Genomic DNA, 8706 nt, shown 5'->3' with positions numbered 1-8706 from the left:
AAGTAATTGTAAGGCAACTTACGCCCCTTCCAAGCCTACTATTTCCCCAACCACATCCAATAAAAATTTTGAGATAGCCATTTTATTCCATGAAGTTGAAGTTAAGGAAATTATACCTTTGAGCAAGACACCACTCCCAACAGTCTTCAGGGCAAGGGCTATAAGTTATACCCTGGGGTATATAAGTTTTTATTGAAATCTTTGTCGTAGAAACTTGAAAAAGGGCTCATTCAATTGGAAATTCAAAGGTCTAGTGCCCTTGTTAATAGTCGAAAGTGATTTGAGAGCAACAAGTCCCTCTCTCTCCCCCACCTTTTCCCCAAACACATGCAATCAAAATTTTTAGATAGCCATCTTTTTCAGTGTTGTGGATTTCCAGATAGAAATTATGTTTTTGAGGAGGACACTCCCCCCACAGCCCTTAGGGCAAGGGTCGTAAGTTATGCCCTGGGGGCATATAAGGTTCTTATAGAACGCGTCGTTGTAGAAACTTAAAAAAGGGCTCATTCGTTTGGAAATTGAAATGGCTAGTGTCCTTTTTAATAGTCAAAAGTGATTGGAAGGCAACTAATACCCTTTCCACGCCCACTTTTTCCCCAAACATATCCATTCAAAATTTTTCGATGGCCATTTTGTTCCACGCAGTTTAAAGTTCAGTAAATTTTACCTTTGTGCAGGACACTCCCCCCCCCCCAGTCTTCAGGGCAAGGGTTATAAGTTATGCCCTGGGGGCATATAAGGTTTTTATTAAAATTTTTGTCGTAGAAACTTGAAAAAGGTCTCATTCGATGAGAAAATCAAATAGCTACTGCCCTTTTTAGAGAGTCGAAAGTGATTTGAGGGCAACTGACCCCCCTTTCACGCCCACCTTTTCCCAAAACACATCCAATCAAAATTTTAGATAGCCATTTTATTCCACGTAGTTGAAAGTTATGGAAATTAGGTCTTAAAGAATGACAACCCATCCCCTTCAACAACCCTCAGGGCAAGGGACGTAAGGTATGCCCTGGGAGCATGTAAGGTTTTTAAAGAAAGCGATGTTGTAAAACATCAAAAAGGGCTTATTCAATTGAAAATTGAAAGGGCTGCACCCTTTTAATAGCCGAAAGTGATTGAAGGGCTACTAACGTCCCATTCACACCCACCATTTCGCCAAACACATCAAATCGAAATTTTGAGATATCCATTTTGTTCAACGTAGTCGAAAGTTCTGGAAATTAGGTCATTTAGGATGAAAACCCCATCAGAGCCCTCAGTGCAAGGTTGTAAGTTATTCCCTGGGGGCATATATGGTTTATATAGAAAGTTGTTGTAGAAATTTCAAAAGGGGCTCATTTGATTGGAAATTGAAATTGCCCTTTTTAATAGTCGAAAGTGAGTGAAGAGTAATTAACCTTCCTCTCACGCCCACCTTTCACCAAACACATTCAATCAAAGTTTAGAAATAGGCATTTTGTTCAACGTAGTTGAAAGTTCTGGAATTTAAGTATTTAAGGATGAATAACCCCCCAGAGTCCCCAGGGCAAAGGTTGTAAGTTATGCCCTGGGGGCATATAAGGTTTTTAATTATAGAGTTGTCGTAAAAACTTCAAAGGGGGCTCTTTCAATAGGAAATTGAGAGGGATAGTGCCCTTTTTAATAGTCAAAAGTGATTGGAGGGTAACAAACCACCATCTCACACTCACCATTCCCCCAAACACATACAATCGAAATCTTCAGATATCCATTTTCTTCAACGTAGTAGAAAGTTTTGGAAATTAGGTCTTTGAGGGTGACAACCCCCCCGAACCCACCCTCAGGGCGAGGGGTGTAAGTTATCTCCTGGGGGCATATAAGGTTTTTATTGAAAGCGTTGTCGTAGAAACTTCAAAAGGGCTCATTTGATAGGAAATTGAAAGGGCTAGTGTCTTTTTAATAGTTGAAAGGGATTGGAGAAAGACTAACGCCCCTTTCACGCCCACCATTTTCCCAGACACATCCAAACAAAATTTTAACATAACCATTTTGTTTAACGTAGTTGAAAGTTCTGGAAATTAGATCTTAGACGATGATAACCACCATCACGGCCCTTTGGGTAAGGGTTGTAATTTATGCCTTGGGGGCACATAAGGTGTTTATAGGAAGCGTTGACGTCAAAAATAAAAAAGGGCTCATTCGATTGGAAATCGAAAGGCCTAGTGCCCTTTTTAATAGTCGAAAGTGATTAGAAGGCTTTACATTTTTATAGTAAATATCGATAAGAGTATAATGTATCATTTTTTGTTGTTGTTGCTGTTTAAACCATGGCACTTTGTATCGAGGGAATTGTCGTGAGAACTTCAAAAAGGGCTCACTCGATTGAAAATAGAAAGGGCTTTGTCCCTTTTTAATAGTCTAAAGGGATTGGAGGGAAACTAATCCCCCTCCCACGCCCACCCTCCCATTTGACTTCATGTTTAAAAACAAAATTTGCCATAAGATTAAATCAAAATGCACTGTGTTAATGCCAATTTCCAATAAGGCATCTCAGCAGTATCCCAAGAACAACTGAGGGTATTATGTTCAAACTTTTGGGGCTACTTCTGCTCTTAAAATTTAACCAAATCAAAATAGTGTAAGTGTATTGATTCAAGGTTCAAAGAGAGAACACCTAAGAGGATTATAAATTGAAATCTAGTTTGCTTTGAACTTGGCATAGCTTTCGATATTAGTCAATTAAGAGCTTCTACTTGCCAAGTTACCTAGTTTGACTAGTTTGCTGGCGTGCTGACTACAAGCTTAAGGAATATTGCCAATTGAAGTTAAATTACAGCTGCATTTTTTGGAAAAGTGGGGAGTTTAATATTGCCCCCCTTACGTGTAATTCTTCGTTTCATGTTTTTCTAAGCTAGAGTTTCACCCGAGCAGCTATTATAGCAAAATTAATCAACAATGACGGTAACCCAATCATCGTTTGAAAAAGCAATTAAGGACTTGAAGGAACACCTGATTTCAATTTCTAATGATCAATTTTCGATCAAAGCGCACCAGGCTGGAATGTCTTCCAAGCTCGATACAGTTATGTCCGACATATAGTCACTTAGGCAAAGCTTAGCAGATAAAGATGCTGAAATAGTTGAACTACGATTTTCTATTGAAAGTCATCAAGCTGAGCGTGTTAATCTCGAAAAAAGGTTGCTTGAACTAGAAGTCAAAGATCATCAGCTGAATTTAATTATTCACGGCCTGCCAAAAGAGAAATCAGGCCAATCTTTTACCGAAAATATTGAGACTTTATTCAAAGAGAAATTAGAGATTGAAAAAGATATTCCTCTTAGTAAAGTGTACTGCATAAAGAGTGTTATCCCCATTACAGTCAGAAACAACAAACAAGCTGGAGTATCGCCTGTTCTTATTTCTTGTGCGAATAATTTGGACTTGCAAATGCTATTGGGCAATGTAGGCAAACTTAAAGGAAGCGGTATGAGAATATGTACGGATTTGCCTCCTTCACTAAATGTCTTACGTAATGAGCTTTTGGCCAAGGCACGTGATCTAAAAGCTCAGCAAATATCCAAGTTCATGCGAGTGAAACAATCCGGGGCCAGACTATTGCTGCAAACTAGAAAGGATATTACTGGCCCATGGGTAACATATGACGAATGCTAATATTGGTTGTATATATGTATCTATACAATGATTTATCAGATGAATTATGTTTTTTGATTCAGTATATAGTCTATGCTGCCTAGGAATGTGAAGACCGATAAGTAAACTGTCCTACTTAATAAGAAGTGTATTTATCTCGTTGTCTATGTTCTTCTTTATTTTTGTTTCCTTTCTTTTTGCTCTTTTCGTTCCTATGTGCTTTCTTTTTTTTCGTATTTTTCGCTTATTTCCAAATCCCTGCTCATCTATCTCTAAGCCCCTAGGCCTAAATTCATTAAAATTGGTTCAATTTTCTTGCCGTATATCTTTTGTTGCAAAAATTCTACAAGAACGTACTGTCGCACTGTCAGCGTTTGAAACTTCAAAAAGGTTTGACTTTTTTCCACTGCGTCATTCCGGCCCACCGCCAAGTGGAGATTGCGGGTTAGTAATTTTTTTCTAATTTGAATGGTGGTGGATGTGGTGGAACTCGCGATAGGTTGAGTGAGTTGGAGGGGAGACCGTTGAATTTATCACAGATTCTTTCATGCATTGGCAGAGAGGATGAAAATACTTATGATTATTTTATTAATAATTTACCCACGAACAAATACCTTTCTTTAGGAATGATTATGAGTAAACCAATAAAGACGTGTCTGACAACAGCATTTCTCAATTGTTGTGGACTTATCAGTAGTTTAGAAAACATTTCACTATTACTTCCCGACCATAAGATTGATGTTTTTGGTGCATGTGAAACATTTTTAAATGTGCATTCTTCTGAGCTAGCTCTTATAAATGGGTATAACTCGTTATTTAAAAATCTAAGGCAGCGCTTTAGTACTACCTTAGAAAGCATTTAAAACTACTTTATTGTTTCTATCCCTGCTATTTTATACCAAAAGAGTGGTCGTATAAGCTTGGGACATGGGTTTCTTTCGATTGAAAATAGAAACTTCTAGTGTCTTTAAAAGTTAAGAGTAATTGGAGGGCAATCAGCCCCTGTACTATACCTTTTTCTTACACAGTTTCAAATAACCCAAGGACAACTGACTAAATTTCAGAAATCAATTTTTTTCGGAACAGTTGAAACTTCCAATAAATGTGTATCCAGGGATGGCGAACCTTACAACCCCTTGAACAAGTTTCATAAATGACACAAATTGTTAAGTGTCAAAAAATAGGCCTTATAAGGAAGAAGACAAGAGGAGATCATTATCATTGGTGTCCGGTGGCTCAAAACTTTCAGGGATCATTCTCTGCGTCGGAACGATAAAGCGTCTTATTATAAACAATTTCTCAGGCCCCACTCACTATACGTGACAAAACAAAGAAAACTCACAAGAACAAAAGGAGAAGATATTTTCAGCAAGAGAATAAAGGAAGGATGGATATGCATATATTTTGGTTCAGACGTCTGCTCGACAATCCTCAGTGCACATAACCAAATGAAGAGCAACAACATACAGATAAAAGGACAATATAAAAACAAAAGGAGCCTAAAGAACAAAACACTAAATTAAAATAGGCCCTCTCCAAGGAACGATGATAGGGTTCCTTCTCTGATGCGAGGTAACAACTAGACACTCTCCAAGCGTCTATGAGACGGTGCCGCTGTCAATCAGAGGTAGTATAACACTAAATTAAAATAAACCCTTTCTAAAAAACCGAGAGACTACCCTTTCCAATCAAAAGTAACAAACCCCTAAATTAAAATTATACCTCTTCAAGCAACGGTCAGAGGGTACCTTCTCTGATGCGAGATACCCAATAGTAAGAGGGTACCCTATCTAATGAGAGATAACAAATCACTACACTAAAAAGTGCCCTCTCCAAGCAATAGTAAGAGGGTATCCTCTCACCATTGCTTGGCCTTTGCCTATTTTAATTTAGCACTTTGTTTTTGAGTTATTTTTTGTTTTTATTTTATACTTATTTTTATATTCTTTATTTACTTTTGTGTACTGAGGACGCTAGACTCAAATATCTGCATATTTATCATTCCTTTTTTTTAGGGCTGGAAATTTCCTCTTTTTTTTCATCTTTATAATTTTTTTCATTTTGACATATTTATGGCGGGAGTAGGGGGCCCAGAAATGGACCAAAAATATTTTGCTCCTGATGAATTTTAAACTCACAGCCACGGGGAAACTGAATATACATGGAAACTGTTTCAGGGCATGCCACCCAAAAAAGGGCGGCGGGCCATCACTCCCTAAGCCTTTTAAAGTAGCTCGGAGGATCAAAATAAAACTTTGTTGGAGTGTATGAGGGTCAAGCAGGAAACTAATTTTGACTTTGAGTAGGGAGCAGATATAAATCGGTACTAGTGCATTAAACATACACTTTTATATACTGTATATGGAATGTCAAACGGGAGATGCTACGGATACCGGGACAAATACCCGGTACCAAAACAGTTTTTACAGTGGAATTGGGCGAGACGGGTGATCTAATATGAATGCTATAATGGTAATTTGGGATTTGCCATTTATGTAATTTTTATGATTTTGTTCATAGACCATTATAACCGGGTAACTGTCTCTGGTTAGGTTACGTATTTAATATATGGTATGCTTTACCCACCCACCCCCCTAATGTGCAAAAATATAGCCCAAATTTGTTTATAAACTGTAAACTTGACTTCTTTACTGCACTTTACTGAAAAAATATAAATGTTTTTACTTTTATAACTTTAATAAATCAAATAATCTTAATATTTTGATTACTAAATATCAGTATATGCATATTAAACTGACAATGCACATTCATTTGCAATTTTTCAGTAAAGTGTAAATTTTTTTCTGGCCTTGGGAAGGCATAGGGGTTTTGAGCACAACTTATGTTAATTTCTGCTTGTTTTTAGCTTGACTCGGTTATTTATTGTAATTTCTGTTCGTTTTGGGTTTCATTTATTTATCGATGCTTATTTGTGGTAGTTTCGAGGTAGCTTGGTAGATTATTTGATTTTATTTTTGTTCATTTATTCTTTAATGGAGTTCTTTACTTTTCTTTGAAAAACTTATTTTTTTGAAAAAGTTGTTTTAATTAATTTCTGTTCGTTTTATATTGACATGGTCTTTTCAGGGAAAAAGAAAATAACACTTTGAATCTGTTCGTTTTCTAAGACTTTAAAGTTTTGCCTGCTATTTGTATGCTGGAGAAAAATTTTCAGCAATTTTTAACAACATACATCATTGAATTAGCTACGGACTCTAATTGATTCCGGATATAATCCTTTTTCAACACTTGTTCAAAACTAGGATTTTACCCTTTTGAAAGAACAAATTGGTCTTAACAGGTCAGAGACTGAATAGCAACTGATTCCAAATATTAATTTGGAATTTTCAGGAAAAGATAAGGGAGAGGATCAATTGACCAAAAAGGATTTGCACGCTGCTACTATTACAGCTACCACTGCTTGTACTGCTATCACAACTACTACTACCACTAATATCCCTATAACTACTTCTTATGTAGCGTGTACTACTAAGGCTGAGGATATTGAAATAAATATTTGAGGCAACGTTGAGGGGAGATTTGAACTAAATTGAAACATACTATGTGCATGCAGATTGCTGATACGGGCTTACCACAATTAATTTTTGAACGGCTCATTGTATCAAAAGAAAACTTCAGGGGCATCATGAGCGGGATGTTTAGTTGACCAAAAGGGAAATTGTACCCGGTACTACTGCTATTAATACTGCTGCTACTACTGTTACTACTGCTAATAACACACTCTTACTGCTACTACTGTCCCTACTAATACCACTACTACTATAATGGTAGTACAATTAAGGCTAAGCGTATGAAGGTGAAAATTTGAATATTGAGGGGGAATTTAAACTAAATCAAAACCCACTATGTGCATGCAGATTGTCAAATGGGCGTATCTCAAGAATGGATTTTGGCATTAAGTTGGATCTTTCAGAGAACACTTAAAGGGGAAGACCAACTGACAAAAAAGTAATACATGCATGTCAATAATGACAGTAGTACCGCTGCTACATTTACTACTACTGTTGCTAAACAGCTGTAACTACTATTTCAACACCTAGTAAGGCTTAGAGTATTACGGTAATAAGGGCGTCAAAAGAGGATCAAAAGTGTATATCAGCAATATTGTTGGAACGGCATGTCATTTGAACGTTAAACTTCCGAGGCATCATGAAAGGGATGTTCAAATGACCAAAAGGCAAGATGTTCACGCTACTACCGCTATTAATTCTGCTACTACTACTGTTACTGCTACTACTAATACAATTACACTCCAACAACTTCTCCTACTATCACCGCAACTACTATGATGCTAGGGTAAAGGCACCGATGATTCAACAGTACAATTTCGGAACCACTGTCGAGATTTTCCTTTAAAACAGGATAACTCTGCTTAGTGGTGACTTGGAACACCATCTCTTGAAGCCGTTGTTATATTTTGACAAAGCAAAACGTAGACACTATATCTGATACACCTAGATAAGAAAAGAATATTCAATTTAAGCAGTTTCCTGTTTTTGAAACAAAAGGAGCTCCAAACAATTTTCAGCTATGTAATGTTCAAACTTTTATTACTTGGTTATTGTTTTGAAAAAGAAGGTTGGGATCAGCACCAATGCGTAAAGATACACCTGATCTTCTCTAAAATGTAATTACATTGGCTTTTTCTTGATAAAATTAAATTAAAATGGCAGCAAATATTATATTGATAAAACTATGTTCCAAGGGTCGAAAATTCTTTTCTGATGTAGTGGAATACCAGGCCAACTAAAAATGTTCATTCAGCCGAATTTAAATGTAGATCAAGGGATTCATTTCTGTTGAGAGTATCCTGTAGTAAACTTATCAAAATTTTTCACAGGCAGCAACAGACCCAGTCGAAATATAGGCAACTCTGTCAAAACTTTACTAAACATGCAAAATAGGTGAGAAATAATTGGTGTCGAAATTCAAGGGTCCACTGAGAAAAACATAGTTGTCAAATTTACAAGTACTTTCTCGACAACAAGAGATTTTGATGATTATTATTTCTAATAATATTTCAGATGAAAAATACATTAAAAAAAAGTATTTTTAAATCGTAGTTTTACTTTCAGATGC

This window comes from Artemia sp. Qi Xiang Cuo, chromosome 14, assembly GCF_049724085.1.
Source record: "Artemia sp. Qi Xiang Cuo chromosome 14, ASM4972408v1, whole genome shotgun sequence".
Lineage (NCBI taxonomy): Eukaryota > Metazoa > Arthropoda > Branchiopoda > Anostraca > Artemiidae > Artemia > Artemia sp. Qi Xiang Cuo.
Note: the sequence above shows the minus strand (reverse complement) of the source record.